Raw genomic sequence first — 16,744 nt, forward strand, 5'->3', positions numbered from 1 at the left:
ACCTATTCTGCAAGTTTTTGATGCTACTTTACAAAATTCAAGGGGATTTTTTTGTTTTTTTGCCTCGGTTTAATCTCGTGTCTCTAGAAGAAGGTGCCTTCTACTCAAAGTCAGTGGGACGTTTCTGACAAATTGCTGGTCACCATTTTAATCATGCTGCTGCACAATGTATGGATTCTAGTTTTGAAAAGTCTGTTCCAAAGAACTTGGCAGTGCCACTTGCCTTAAGATGCATTGTTTGGTATGTAGTACTATCTGTACCACCAACAGTGTACTTAACAACTAGGATGATAATCCCATGCATGTATATGTAAGAAATTGGACATTTCCTTTAGATTTACTGTTTTGTTTCATAAAATCACAGCTCTTACATCATATACTCTGAAGGTTTGTAAAGGGTGGCTACTATGTGTAACTAAATATATTACATACTTATTGATGAATTAAAATTTAACAATGACCAAGGGGCATGGAAAAAAATCCAACATTTGGCATTAATTTTCTACCTTAGACATGTATTCAAACTAAGCAAAAGAGAAACAAAATGTGTGTATCAATGTATATACTGAGTTGAACTAAAGCTTCAAAAATCCAAGTGATAATTATGAAAAAAAAATGGTATCCAGCATTCCCACAACCTGTGTCAATACCTCCTGTTATATAAAGATTACCAAATTCAGCATAGAGCCAAATTCAAAAGTTTGCCTGCTGCAAAATATGTGTGGCTGTCACATTCAGTGGATAACTGGTTACAAAATCAGAAATGTCATTGGCATACAATGTGATGTCCTCTGATCATAAGCAACTTAGAGGCCCAGTCACCTTGATGTAGTCTGGCTGTGTCTAGCAGAATTCAGATGGAAAGAAATACAGTAAAACCTTGGATTGCGAGTAACTTGTTCTGTGAGTGTTCCACAAAGTGAGCAAACATTTCTATTTATTATAATAAATTTTAACTTGATAAACGAGTGATGTCTTGCAATACGAGTAGTACGTGAAGCCGAATGTCACATGATCACAACTGAGCCAATGGTTCTCTGGTGGATCTGCATCGTGAGCATCAGCAAGAGTTTAGAGGAGATCCCGTCTACAGAGGAGGAGGAGAAAAAGGCGGAGGAACCCATCACTTCAAATGAGATTAGGGAGATGTGTAAAATGCGGGAAACAGTGCAAAATTTTGTAGAAAAACACCACCCACATAAGGCTGTAGCAGTGTAAGTGAGTCTATTTAACGACAATGCAATGTCACATTTCCGCGAAATCCTCAAAAGGAGGCAAAAGCAAGTGTCATTGGATAGGTTCCTTGTTAAAGTTGCACGAAAGAAAAAGATTCCATTGAGCCAATAGTTAGCAGTGATTCCGTTAGTGACAGTGAAAGTCGTCCTACACAATAACCCTCCTCGCTCTTGTGTCCCTCACACCAGCCACGAAGGCTTTCAAAGGTAAGTGCAGGTGACTGTTTATTTTTCTTTATATTTTGTAGTTTATTATTTTGTATTATATTACAGTACTGTAATCATTTTTATATGAATATTTTTGGGTTGTGGAATGAATCGTCTAAGTTTCTATTATTTCTTATGGGGAAATTTGCTTTGATATACAAGTGCTTCAGATTACAAGCATATTTCCACAACAAACTATGCTCGCAAACCAAGGTTTTACTATATATGTATTAGCTCAAAGTTTTCTAAAAGACTTTGAGGTGTTCTTTTTGTTGTTGAATGAATCAAGTCTTTATGTCCAAACCTATTTTTTAAAGAAAAGACCTTTTTAATATTTACTTGAAAGTAATTTCAAGTAATTTCAGTAATTTTAAATTCACTTAGTGCAATAGAAATGATCGAAGCAACCATTAGCTGCTTAGTTTAACTTAAATCTTTTGCGCCTCTAGAATTTTGTTTAGACAAAGCCAATTTCCACTGATATTGAGAACCACAATTTTTATTATTTATACTTAGTGAAACTATTATTAATATTCCTTATATTGAACTTGATCAGAGGTTATTGCATTCTCCTCTCCAATGTCAGTGTGCTAAGCTCCATATAACATACTAGTGTTCATGCTTCCATTTGCTTTATTCACAGAAATTTCTGATTAGTGTTTATATATATGTACACACACACACACACACACACACACACACACACACACACACAGGGTGCCAAAAAATGTACGCACATTTCAAGAAAGGAAAACTATTAAAATTGTAATACTCAGTATATACTGATACCAAAAGATGAACACAAGTCACATTTGACTTCTGCAATTACAAGAGGTGCTCAAAGTGGTTACCATCAGCGTCCAGACACTTCTGATTATGGCAAACCACTGCTTGAGCAATGTTGACCAAAGTGTTCACTTGTATACATTTTTTTGGCACCCCGAGTGTGTGTGTAAATGAGGGTCAGATTACACTAGTCTGGTGGAAAGAACCAGTTCCTGTCCCTGGCAGAGCTATCTACATGAGCCACAACAAACCAGATTTGCCATATCATTCCAACTTGCCAGTTTGGCTGCAGCCTAGTAGAACACGATTTTGGGTCAGGTTAAAAATTGGAATAAAGGGAAAATATAAGCTGCTGATTCCCTATTGCATTGGTATTTGCAAGAGGTGAAGGGGGAGGGTGCCTGTGAATTAGTCACTATTATCCTCCACCTGTAAAGCCGTTTGATTATTGACATTTGTGTCTAAAGATGTTCATCCCAAGGGCATGATTGCCTATGCAAGTAAATGATTGAAACTAACAGACTTAATGTTTCCTTCTGGGCTCATTGGACAAATAGTTTATCTTTTGAAGCCTCTGGCTTGCAGGAATCTAGTAGCCTTCCAAAGTATAAAATTCAACCATTCAAACAGAGCAAGTTATCTCTGATTGCTGCAGACTGGTGCAATCCATCTGCTACTGTCATTTCTCAGCTCTCGGTGCCAGAATTATATCCCTCCAATTGTGCTTCAGTGCATCACTGAAATGATCTAAACTCTAACGTGTATATTCTTTGGGCACTGTTCTATGGCATATTACTGATCTGTTTGTTGAATCTCCAGCCTCCATAAAAGCTCTTAAAATCTTTGCTACAATGAAGTAATGTAAAATTTTTTTAATTTCTTCGATAGTAACCATTCTTTTCTCTCTGCAGAACACTCAGATGGTTCAAGTTAATTTTCATTGTAACAGAGTATCACATTGCCCAGAAAAGAATTAAAGCATTTACATCTTGAGGCAAAAATCTTTTAAAACACAACTCTGGAAATCAAGTTAAGTGTTCCTTTCATTTGCAGGTTGAGAAATGTTGTACTACTCAATGAAGTTTTACATGATTAGTTTCTTTCCTATTATTTTTAGCCTTGAGGTTTGAGAAAGTAAATTATATTCAGTAATACACTGTTCTTCTGAGAAGTTTTAAACATTTTTAATAAAATCTAGAACTAGAAAACTTTTACTATGCACAAAAACAATTATGATCATAACACATGGCCTGGGTGCAGATTTTACATGTACAGGCACACTGACAAGGTCATAAATTAACTTATAAAATTCACTACTCATATATCACTGGGATCAATTTTTAATGAAATTTAGTAAGAAAGATCATCACTCATTATAATTGGTTAATGTTGATAGAGTTTCTAATTAACCATTATCCAGTCAAATCAAAAGCTATATGTGGAAGCTGGCCTATGAGAATGGAGGGAGAAAATGTAGTTTTAGAGAAATTCTTTTTTGTTACAACTGCTGATATATATTTTTTTTTTTTTAGCTGAGCCATCCCGCCACCTGTTGGCAGCTCCGCGGCTGCTCAGCTCGGGCTGACTCGAACCACTGTTGCTCAGAGCTCAAACTCTTGAGCGAGCTCTTAACCAACTAAGCCACTCAGCCGGCCCTACAACTGCTGATATTTAGATGCAAAGAAGATATTTGCCATGAGTTCCCTAGAGAAGGAGAAATTTACAACATTATCCATATTTCTGGTATCTGCAACCTATGTCTCCTCATATCTCTAGACTACAAACATGATGTAATTTCCCAGAAGATAAAAATAAATAAACAACAAAAACAAAACATCTTTTAGACACATGATATCATCAGGATACAGTCTATTTTATGTTTCATTTACAATGCTTTTGAAGTTATCTTTCTGAGCCATCATAATACATTCAACACTGAATTCTAGATTTGCATATGTACCTGCCTGCTTCATATCTGTCCCTTGCTGAAAACAAAATCCAATAGACATCTCTATGTAGAGAGCTCTTAATCTTCTCCCTATCAATCCTGATAATCATTCTTATCTGGTAAATATTGCCATCATCCACCAAATTGCTCAAGGGAAAAACCTAGAAGTCATCCCTGAAGCCTCACATACTTTTCCCTCATCTTCTCATCTAATGCTTCAGTAAGTACAGTCCACACACTGAAACATAACCAAAACCCACCCGCTTTTCTCAACCCTTATTCAAGTTACCATTTACTGTTACTGAGGCTAATGCAGTATAACACTTTTTTATGTGCAGCGATCAACTATCACCTGATTTTTATAATTGTGCATGAAAGCAGATTTGCAGAGAGGCTGCAAATGAAATATATTTTAACAGATTGGCATTGAGTTGTGTTGAGCATTGAGGAAAATAGGAATGTTGTAGCTATCTCAACCTTGCTTCAGGGATTGGATCTCTGTGTAAATCGCATTTCGCTCTCCCGAAGACTGCCTTTTAGACTGATGATTTATACTGTTTTCTAATATTCTATACTTCTTTTTCTGGGAAATTTTGCTTGGTGATAGTCTGTAGTCTCTTCACCACACCAACAAAATATTCATTGTCTTGTTTTGGGTTTTTTCCCACCTTTTCCATGTTTAGTATCTGTAATCAGATGTAAGCTTGAATTTTGCTTCCCTTTTAGATATAGGCAGCATTAGCTCAACCTCCATTCTAAACCCCAAGGATGTTCAAAAAGTCTCCCAAATAACCAAATTGCTGGAGAACATATTCTGTCTGCACTTCCATTCTCCAATATCTTACTCCTGTTCACTCTTCAATCCAGTTCAGTCAAGCTTTACCTGCCACCCAAACCCCAACTCCACTAAACTTATTCTTCTGAGGATTCCCAGTGCTCTCCATTTTGATAAATCCAGTACTCTTTCTAGTTCTCATCTTTATTTCCTTTCAGCAACATTTGTCTCCATTGATCACTTTTTTGAAATGCATTTTTCATTTAGCTTCAAGAACCCCCACAACACTAGTTCTCCTAACTCATTTGTCACTCTTTTCAAATCTTCTTAACTTGTTCCTCATCATTATTCTTGCCTCATATCACTGGAGGGTCACAGGCCTTTGGGTTTAAGTTTCTGTATCCATATGCACTCCTTTGGGATATCCTGCATTCTCATACATCAGCGTGCAATCAACTCTCAAATATATATTTCTAATTACCAAAGTATTCTTCTCAAAAATGTGAAAAATATAATTCTCTCATAAATTGTGAGCATGCATCAGAATGTCATTTAACTCGTTGATGATTAAATCAATAGGATGATGAAGTTAATTTTATATGGTTCCAAATATTACAAGGAAGAAAAATGTTTACACAACCTTAGAAATAACTATAGTCACTAAAAGAGTGTGTTGCCTTATGAGATAAGCTTCCTAATACCAGAAATGTTTATGCAAAGTGACTGAAAGACATTAACCAAGAGTTTTCAGAGGAGTTGTTTTAGGTAAATGACAGGGTTAGGTAATGGCTGCATGGTTAGATAAAGGTTGACTGTTCTGGAAATCAGACTCTGAGATGGAGTTTAAAGTGCAGTGTATTTCTTCAGGCATGTCCTTAGGACTAATAATTGGGCGAGAAGGGGGACACAAGCAGGATTGAACAGAAGGGAAAACTCCACCTGTCCTGAAGGCCCATGACAGTCTGCAGGAGTCCTGGTGCCAGAGTGACATTTAGTGCTGTCCTGAGGTGGACCTGAGTGGCTCCAGTTCATACCACATATCCATCATCATTGGATGCGAGCACCTTAGGAAGAAGTATCTTGGCAAGACTTCTCTGTGCTGAGGTAAATCATGAATGGGCTGACAGCACTCCCAGTAGATGAGGTGATAAGCCCTTCTTTGAAGAAAGATCTGGGTGCCGCATCACAGTGTCCACTACAATAACCTATAAAGTCCAACCCAGTGCCAAAATTTTCATTTTATTGCAACTACTTTAATTATACATTGCATGTTCTAATTCAAGTTGAATTATAATTACTTCCAAACTAAGCAATATTATACGTAGTTTAAGTAGACTCACCCCATGATGAAAAACACTATGCTTTAGTAGATATGTCAATCACTGATTTATAAAAGCAAAATTTTTTATAGTAGTGTCACACATCTACATGATAATCCCAAGTGCAAAATTTCACTTTTGACTAGCTGAGCAAGCTAAAATATTCATAAATTCACAGGGAGCCAGATGGCTTCCCACTGAATATGCATTTGAATTATTCCTGTACCTTATTTATTTCAAGAAGTGCAAAAAAAATGCACCATCATCATAGCAGGAACTCCTAATAAGTTTGTTTTAGAAAGGAATCAAGTAATAACAGGTGTCCAATGCTAACCGCATTTTGGATTGAGCTTTGAATCCATGTGTATTTGAGAATTACTAAGAGCAAAATAAATATGGTTACTTCCCAGTAGTCTCTGAAATATCACAATCTACAATAAAGAAGTTTCAGCAGTAATGACTAGCATTTGGTAAAGAAGGTGAGTTCAACTTTGCAGATGTTTTTTGTAATAATTTGCATGTCTCTAAAAATTTGTATGTATAACAATTAATTAAAAAGTTAGATTGATTTCAAAACTTTAGTGTTTAGTCCTATATTTTATATTCTATCTAAACACATATTTCTGGAAGATGTTTTTGTTTAGACGTGAATAGCTACCTTTTGTCTTTACAAGACTTTATCATCATCTGTGCTGAACTAAATATTCAGTATGCAGGTGGTTTTTTTATTGATATAGAAATGATGCCACATATGATAGTATTATATCAATCTGATTTAAGGAGCAAAACGAATGTGTTTATGTAGCTAGCTACACTGCATAAACCTTTTCTTTCATGGCTCTTAGAAGAAAAATAACATCAGCAACAACCAAAATACTTACATAAATGCATATTTTATAGCCCATAGTCGACATTAGCTAAAGTAATGAAGCAATCTTGAAAGTTTCCCAGTAAATAAAAGCAGAGTATAATTTTCTAGTTAAGCATAAAGCTCAGCATAGGGCAAAGTATAAAAATTGGACAGCGTTTTAGCTTCATTCCAGCTTCACCATCAAGCTACTCTGTTCTGCACTAAACCAAAAGTCAAGACATGAACACCAAGGGCCACTGGGCAATGCAAGTCTTGAATGGTTTGATAAAACTTCTTAGAAAGCCTTTCGCAAATTGAAATTAAAAAATAAGAACAAAAAACCCCTAATTGAATGAGAATGTGCTGCTCATTCAATTATGATATCTGGGAAATTTTATTGGGATTATTAAAGGAGTATTTAGAGAATATATACAATTACCCTCTTTAGCCAGGGCAAATATATTTCATAATGTATTCCTGTATTTCTAAGAAAAGTTTTCTTTCTTTAATCTTTCTTTCGTAATACTATTGAAGTAGGTGTCCCACGTTGAATGCTACATTTCAAATGTAATCTCAGTAGATTTATAAGCAAAATGTTTGTGATCCTACTTATAAAATGATGCCTCTGTTTAAACTACTAACTTTCTTCAGTGTGTTTCTTGCATTAATATACCATGAATTCATATGTAATTTGAATATTGCTTTCACTGATAGAACACTGGCTTTTGCTACTCCCCAGGTGCTTCTCTCCTCCAATAAGTACTGTTTTTGTTTCGTTTTGTTTCATTTTTAACTTTTCTGAGCTTTCTCGGTTTGACTTTTTTTTTTCCGTTTGAATTGCTTACTGTCTTTCCTGTTCATATTTTCTACCATTGCTGCCACTGTATGTATTTTTCTGTCATTTGTTATTTATGACTTTGCCTAACTTAATCTCATCAATTGTTAGTCTTAAAAAAAGAAAATCCAAGATGAAGTTTAAATTACTTTAGTCCCATCAGTTTTGTTAAATTTGTTTTATGTGTAAAGCAATGATAGGTATTTTAATGAACATTATCTTAATAATTTGAATGCTTTGAAGTGATATAATGATTTAAATAGTGTCCAAGTTCTCAGTTTATCCTATGCTCCAAATTAAATAATTATTTCTGTTCCTTCTAAGATTTTAAAAACTTCACAAGTAGCAAGACCTATTTCAAGTCTGGCATAATTAAAAAAAAATGCTTCCAATATAACCCTTTCCTCTTCTGAATGTATGTAGTATGTGGTTTTTGCACCATTCTCTTGACACTCATCAAAAGCTACTTTGTAGAGTAAATTATATTTTTCAACGTCAAATTAGGTTATAACGTCTTTACAGGCAAAGATCCTGCCTTACACTTATGAAAAAGCTGTGTCCAAATCACTTTTTGAGTTTTGTTTTGCTTTTTCCTAACTCAAGGCCCTAACCCCAGCAGATTCTGATTTAGTTGATCATGAATAGGTCCTGGTAATTTCACTTTTAAAAGCTCCCCGAAAATCTCATTTGTAAATTATTACTAGGCTATCATATACCTTGTATAAATGACTAATACTAATAATGCCATATAATGCAACAACCTCTTATGATGTAGGTAAAATTTTAAATGGAAGATGGAGGAAATAAAAGATTAAAAATTGTTTGAATTATCATTGCATGGAATTTCAAAATACTAGTGTTTCATCTGCAGAATTGGTAATACCTTCATCTATATTCACTATACCTCTTTTCCGTAATATTTCCCTTACTGAAGGGATTGATTCTGCTCAATTCAATTGATTCAATTCAATTCAGTTTGGTTCAGTTTAGTCCAATTCAATTCAATCCAAAACAATTGAGTTTACATATATATCTGTCAGGTACTATGCTAGGCTTTAGGGAATGCAAAAATGAATAAGACATAATTTCTGCTCTTAAGTTGCTCACAGACTAACAGGAGAGACAAAGGCATTAATTTTATCTTCCTTAATAGGTACTTTAATAGACATAAGTGTTGCACTCATATAGGTTTAATTTAGAGTAGGACTTTAGTGTTATCGGTTCATTTTATTTTCTTGCTGCTCTTGAAATATATATATATATATATGATAGCTATATTGTATATATGTGTATATGGGTATATAATATATGCATCTATGCACATATGTAATGTGTACCTACATATAATTTTAGTACATAATTGACAAATATAAATGTGTTTGGTCATAAAAAAGGAACAGGTGTAATAGCCACTCTTAATAAAATTAAATAATGCAGCCCTGATATATCATCTCAAGATTATTTTGTGGATTAGTACATATTCAGACTCTGTAGAAGAAATGAGTAACATGGAATAGTCAAAGGGAGGAAGTTTGGTGTTTAGAGGATCCATGGATAACTATAGTTATTAGTTAATGATTTAACTAATATAGCTATAATTGGGATGGATGTTTTTCAACATGAAAAGAAATGAAAGTTTCAGAAAGATGACGATGGAATTAATTTGCTAAACCCCAATGTATTCATCTCTCATTCTGATGTATCTAAGGCCCTCACAAATTCCAAATGCCTGGTATCCCTTCACCACAGGCTTCATCGTTTTTCCCCGGGCTGCATATATGGAATAGAAAAATATGAAGACAGTTTTAGGTAACTGTTGGAGTAATCAGACCTAGACTCCAACTTGCGAAACTCTGGGCAGCAGTTAGGAAATGGTATTACATAATAAACCAACTTAAATAAATAGACTCAAGACTTGGAAATTAAATCCAGTATATTCCACTATGACTGAATAAGCCTAGGCATCAGAGACACTCAAGTTAGAAGCATCTTCACATCATTTGCTTTAGACCTCAGGAGGTGGTGATCTTCAATGATAAATTTAATACTGTTTGAAAAGTGGGGATCTTTGGGCAGAAAGAAGCGTGCAACTTCTACCACTCTGTAATTCAGAACAAGCCTCTCAAGTATCGGTAACATTTTTTAATGATTATTAGGCTGAACTAAATCTACTCATTCACATTTTTCTCCGATAGTATGAAGCTCAAGTGACCCAAATTATAGGTTCAAGAAGCAAAGCAGCATACTAGATAGAATGAGAACAGGAAGAATAAAGTGGTCAAAATAGTTAATGCAGTTGGTAAAGACTCCTCAGAGGTTCTAAAGTAGGAATCCAACTGTACAACATTTCATGGGAGATAAGAGCAATAATAGTGGAGGCAATCACTCTACATATTCCTGGATAAGGAAAATATTAGGTTGTCAGAAAAGTCATGATGCATTTTTACAACAAAAACATAGAAAAAATACGTCATGACTTTTCTGACAACCCATACAACACACACTTATTTCAAATGTAGTGGTGACTTCTAAAAATGCTTTACATGCATGAAAACAAATTGTCTTGAAATTCACAACAATTATAGACTACTCTTGATAAACCATATTAAAGAAGGGGAATAAGATTGTACCAAAAACATATGCACATATTTCACAAATTTTAATTAAAAACAAAATTTTTAATACACACACACAGATTATCAAACTTAAATACAGGGTGAGAAGAGTATGTTATTTGGATGCTAATAAAATAAAAATCTATTAGGACATATGTTGAGTTTTTTACGCAAGGTCTGCCTAGCATTAAGGATGCTCTTAAGCATGACTTTATATAACAAAAACCCTAATAATTGGCTTCAGAGACAATAGCTTCTGCAGCAAGAAATCAGAAAGCTGTGTGGTCCTACAAACTGTAACTTTCTGTTGATTCACCCAATCAAGTGTATTGATCCATTAACGAGTCTATTGGTAGAAGTTGAGATTTTTACCCTCAACAGCTTTATGCTAATTTAATCATAGCAGTCTTTTTAATTTGTATTCAGGCTATTCAATGTTATCTGTACTATGAAATTTCAGCTGTGAAGAGAGCCAAGCTATTCCCACAACTAAACTATAAAATGGATAGAAAACTTTATTCAATTGAATCAGTGTCAGTTCTGATTGGTGAGGTGCTGAGCTGAACCATGTGAACAGAAGGGAGATCAAGAATCTTTGAGGACATGCCAAAGGCTGATGCTAATATCATACAAGATGGCAGGAGAGGGGCCTAAAGTGGATGACATGAGAACCACTGTCACCATTCTTCCACTATAGTATAGTGGATGTAACCAAAATAATGATAACTATGCTTGGACAGACTACTTACTAAGATTGTTTCTGCTTGGAGGGATTAAGCAAAAAACTGTTCATGTGGAATCACTCAGCAGGCTCTACAACTACATGTTATACAGGTCTATGTTTTGAACCTTTAAATGATTTGTCCCACCTACATCAAATTCATTTTCATTTTGAGGAACAGTCACAAGTGGATAATTTAATCGGTACATGAAAATAACTCAATGTAAGTAGAACTCACTTTGTTTGTTTGCCTCATCCCTCCTTTTTTTCTTTCTTTATATTTTTATAAATGACAAACCTCAGGCATGGAATTGTTATTTGCCCAAAGACAATAATTAGTTATTAACTGAACTATAATTACAACACAATGGTATTTGCTTAGCAGGCCAGCTGGCTCTTAGGGGGCAAAAGAAGGATGAAAGAGGAATGGAAGTGGCCTGAGTCATGAAGTTTAGATAATTTTGAAGGTTTTAACGCCTCAAGAAAAATTTTTTTTTTCTGACTGAAATCTAGGCATTATTAGAGGCACCATTTCATTACCAATCATGTATATCACTATCAGAGGAGAAATGCTTTATTACACTTGGAATGCTTGGTACAGTACATGCTTATTGAATGAATAAATGAATCAATCGACCAATGAACAGCTGAGCTGACAATTTGAAAGAAGCCTATTAGTTTGGAAAAAGAAAGTCTTAGCGAATGATAGAGATAGGACTCATCTGTTTAATTTAAATTCGGTAATAAAGTTTATTTCATGTTCACCCAGCAACAAAGGAAGGCACAGCAAGTGTTAAGATCTTTGCATTTGCAGTTGTAGTATACATTGGAAACAAAAATAGCAAGATCGTTTTTTTTCTTTCTTTAATATACTCTCACAGTTAGAGATACTGAGAACACCTGTTTAAATTACTGTGCTATTGACTCTTTCACATTTACTTTCATTATATATTTTCAAGTCCTATTCATTTTTGAAGATTAATATTAATATTACCTCAACAATGTTCAGATTCATAATGGTGATTTATAGTTCCATCTAACATACTATAAATTTAGACATTCCAGTGGAAAAAATGAAACTTGTTTGACAAATAATCTTACAAATTATGCTTGTTTAAATTCAGAAATATAGTGTTCAAAAAGAAATTAATCAAAAAATGTTTAAATTGAATAGTTGTAGACAGCTTAGACAATGCTCAATTTTCCTTGAAATAATTTTATTTTAATATAAGTAAGTTAATGTTTACTAAAAATAAGGAAAAACCCTTAATATATGCTAATTAGTAATTCTTGTTTATTATGTTTAAAGCAATGATTCTCTTAATTGCTTGTCAACCAGATACAACACATTGAAAATCTAAACTTTCCTAAAACTTGAGAACATATTACTAATAACTCATTTAAAGTGTAAGAATGATCTAGGTTTTAAGTGTAAATGAACTCACACTCCTAAATGTGGTAAGAATTATTCCAAGTGCATCCATTTGATTTCATGGGATACATGTTCTTCATAATTTTTCTTTTGGAATCATAAAGGTAGAAGAAGTATCATGGTCAATTTGTGTCATTTTCATTTGAAAGCATCCTTTGAAATATTTATGCGGAGACAAGTATAAAATATAAATAGCAGATGCACAAGTGTCGATTGGGATAAATAAATCACATGAGCCCCAAATAAAGGAATTCAGAAAGAATATATTAGGCTTATTGAAGGAGTATTGGAACGTGTTTATGTACATGCTGAAGTGGTCAGATAAATTGTTGAAAAGATGGAGGCATTAATGTTAGATTTAGGCAATTCAATAGAACTTGAAGTTTGGTCAAAAAACAATTAGTTGAAGAAATAAGGTATTTACTAAATCTACCCTGACATTTTGAATAAAAAAAAAAACAAGCAAGTGTAATACAGTATGAGGAAGATAATCAGTAATGTTGTAAATACTATGTAGGGTGTCAGGTGGGTACCAGGCTTAAGGGGGATCACTTCATAGATATATAAATACCTAACCATAGTACTGTGCACCTGAAACTGATATAAAATAATATTGAACGTCAACTATTATACATATATATATATATATATATATATATATTCATGGAATGTAAAGTTCAGCATAGGGAATATAGTCAATGGTATTGTAATAACTATGTACGATGTAGAGGGGTAGTAGATTTGATGGGGTTATTACTTTGTGAGGGGTGTAAGTGTCTAATCATTATGTTGTTTTGTACATCTGAAACTAATAAAATAAATATTGTTTTAAAGAAAAGCTTTAAAAACTATACAGATGTCTGAGCCCCCCCCCAAAAAAAGTAAGTAAATGTAAAGGAAAAAAAATGCTTAGTGTTAATTATACATTCCTTAGAGAAGACTTTTCCTTATAAGTTATAAGTATTCCTTGATTGTTTCATTTTCCTTACTGTTTATTGGTCTGTATAGATTTTTTAGAATTATATATTTCTAAGAACTTGTCCATTTCTTCTAGGTTATTGAATTTGGTGGCATATAGTTCTTCATAATATCCTTGTATGATCTTTTGTATTTCTGTGGTATCCATCGTAACTTCTCCTCTTTTATTTCTGATTTTATTTGTGTGGTCTTGGTAAAGAATTACTAATTCTTGGTCATATTTACTTCTTGTTTTATATTTTTCCTTAATTAAAAAACAATCAATAGACTTTTTTTGCTAAAACAGTTTTAGAGATACAGAAAAATTGAGCAGAAAGTGTATAGTTCCCGTATACTCCTTCCTTCCCCTTCCTCCACCCCGCCATAGTTTTCCTGATTATTAATAGCTTATATTGGTCTGGATACATTTGTTACCATTGATGAGACAACATTGACACATTAATATTAGTTGAAGTCCACAGTTTACAGTACTGTTTTATAGTTCTATAAAGTATTCCAAATGCATAATATCGTGTATCCACCATTACAATTTCTTACAGAATAATCTCACTACCCTAAAGCTTACCTGTGTTCTACCTATTCATCCTTCCCCTTTCCTTACTCCTCCTTGCAACCACTGATCTTTTTACTGTGCTGATAGTTTTGACATTTCCAAAATGTCGTATCGTTGGAATTATATAATATGTAGCCTTCTTTGACTGGCTTCTTTCACTTAGCAACATTTATTTAAGGCTCTTCCATGACTTTTCTTGGTTTGGTAGCTCATTTCATTTATCACTGAATAATATCCTTCTGTATGCATATACTACAATTTGTTTGTTTACGCATTCTTCTATGAAAGGGCATCTTGGCTGCTTTCACTTTTCGTGAATCACTGTTAAAATATGAGAGTATACATGCATAGCCAAATCATCTACTGCCCCAGTGATTAAAATGGGATAGAACTCTTTGAGAATCTGAGACAATCACCTTTTTCTTTTTCTCCAGTTTTCTCTTCTCTTACATGGAATTTGGAAGCTCAAAAACCTTCAGATAAGTAAGCATCTCACTTTAAATGGCCTGGAAATAATGCCCCAAGTAGCATCTACATTAGAATCACTAGGGTGTGTCTGTCAAAATTCAGATTCCTAGACCCTACCCCCACCTACTGAATCAGAATTTCTGAGGCTAGAGCCCCGATTACTAATTTTTTACAAAGTGCCTTCAGGTGGCATTTACTTTTACTAAAGTTCGAGAAGATGACCACTTTTGTAATTAGGTTGTGTTTTTTATAATATATGACATAATATATTTTCCACACTACTAGAAGTCTCAGAACTAAGATGAGTAGAATTCAGTGTAGAACATATGGTCAACCCAAGGTAGAAAGAAGCAATTTTTACAGAAATGTACTGACTACTGGGAAAAATATTTCCTGCTTCCATGTGGATTCTCTCCAGCCTTTTTAAATTTTTTATTAAATTTATTGGTTAGTAAAATTATATAGGTTTCAAGTATATGATTATATAATACATAATTTATATTGCATTGTATATTCACCACCCAGAGTCAGTTCTCCTTCCATCACTATGTATTTGACCCGCTTTACCCTCATCTACCATTCCCCTCCCCATTACCCTTTGGTAACCACTGAACAATTGTCTGTGTCTATGAGTTTTTGTTTGTTTGTTTCTGTTGTTCATTTGTTGCCAGCATTCTTTATAGATAAAGTAAGAGTTTTATCCTGGATCATTTACTTATTCCCATCTTGGTTTCACCTCCCTAAAGGCACCAAGGAAGGTTAATCCACTGTCATTAATGGACTACCTAGATCAGGGGTCAGCAAACTGTGGCTCGTGAGCCACATGTAGCTCTTTGGGTACTACATGTGGCACTGAAGTAAAATTGAAAATGAAAATAAAACTATCATAGTTCCATTTATAAAAATTTTAAAGGATATTATTCACATAATGGTGATTTCATTTGTTCTATTGCTCTCGAATAATTTTTAAACTGTTGTGAAGAACAGGATTGGCTCTTCCATCTCAAAAGTTTGCTGACCCCTGACCTAGACTCACATTCTTAAAAGAGGCTTTATAAATATTGTTCCTTTAGAACTAGGAAATTGTTATAGTTCAATGATATGTAATATTTTAGATAATAAGTTGATCATTTTCTGCGGCTTTTATGTTACTATCCTCCCATTTTTTGAGCAAACTTTGTTTCCTCTGGGTATGGGAAAAATAAGTTGAGATCAGCATCTGGATTTTCAAACCCATAGCAGAAATAGTAGCTTTGAACACTAAAACTTTCATTTGTAAGTGCTAGTCTTTTTGAGAAAGTAAAAAGATTTTTGAAAATCGAAAGGAAAAATCCTAAAACTCAGTGTATTAATTTTATGTCATGTCCCAAAGAGGAAATTGGAGAAGACAATAAAAAATGATATAAGAACTAGCTTTTCTTTCATTGATAGGGGTGATCACACACACACACACACACACACACACACACACACGTAGAAGATCTGAGATAGTGGGGAGAGAAATAAGAAAGGAAATCAGAAAGAATACATAAATCTAGATGTCCTCAAGAAGGCCTAGAGCTCTGCCTCGTATCCTTGTTCCTCTGGATTCAAGGTGTTGAAACCATGGATTGTATTAAAGAAACTGAAGAGAAGAGAGAACTTGTGAATTATAATACTTTCCAAGTTGTAGCCTTGGGAGATTGCTAGCCTTTAAAAGAAAACTATCTAGTATGGTCTTTAGTACAAGGAAGCGTTGAGGAAGTCAGGTGCTTAAGTCCATGGTCCTGACAGGACCATGCTTGGAGAAAGCAAAGACTTCTTTCCTGAGGAGATGGAGGTCACACAAGTGCTGAAAGAAAGCTGGTGCAACTGAAGATGTCTAGCCTTCAAACAAAGAAAACATAATAGAATACATGGGCCAAGTAAACAGAGTCCCTGAAAGTATAGCAGACACCAACAGCATGGCAGCATATACCATTGGGGAAGAATAAGGAGAGTTATATACAGGGGAGGGCAGAGGTGTCCGTAAAGTCAGATTAC

Source organism: Hipposideros armiger, unplaced genomic scaffold (assembly GCF_001890085.2).
Source record: "Hipposideros armiger isolate ML-2016 unplaced genomic scaffold, ASM189008v1 scaffold_84, whole genome shotgun sequence".
NCBI classification, from domain to species: domain Eukaryota; kingdom Metazoa; phylum Chordata; class Mammalia; order Chiroptera; family Hipposideridae; genus Hipposideros; species Hipposideros armiger.